Source organism: Sinocyclocheilus anshuiensis, unplaced genomic scaffold, assembly GCF_001515605.1.
Source record: "Sinocyclocheilus anshuiensis isolate Anshui unplaced genomic scaffold, SAMN03320099.WGS_v1.1 scaffold2533, whole genome shotgun sequence".
NCBI lineage: Eukaryota > Metazoa > Chordata > Actinopteri > Cypriniformes > Cyprinidae > Sinocyclocheilus > Sinocyclocheilus anshuiensis.
Genome location: NW_015548189.1, coordinates 454,310 through 454,811, shown reverse-complemented (window position 1 = coordinate 454,811; position 502 = coordinate 454,310).

The window sequence follows — 502 nt, the reverse complement described above, 5'->3', positions numbered from 1 at the left end:
ATGCACAACCAGCTTGTAACACTCCAAAGAGAAAGGAAAACTTGAAATCGCATCATATGACCCTTTAACTTTTTGTAAAAACCTAACAATCAAATGTACTGAATGAAACAAGTACATTTTTCTTAAAATACTACTGAAAGTTAATTGTACTTAAAAGAAAGCAAACTCTTAAAAGTTATGTGAACCCAATATCTGATTATATTTAGTAAAACTCAAACGTAATAAGTTGCAGCAGATTTTATTTTCTCAGCATGCTTTGCTTCAGACTGTTAAAGGACATTAAATGTTGAGACTGTGTTGTCTTTGTGTTTTTGCACACAGATAACACAGACTAATAGGGGAGATCTCAATGTTTTGAGATTTTATGCAATTTTATCAAGTTACACAAGCTACACAAAGTATTTGAACTGATTTATAATAATTAAAGGGGTCCTATTATGCTTTTTTCACTTTTTCAACTTTAGTTAGTCTGTAATGTTGCTGTTTGAGCATAAAAAAAGAT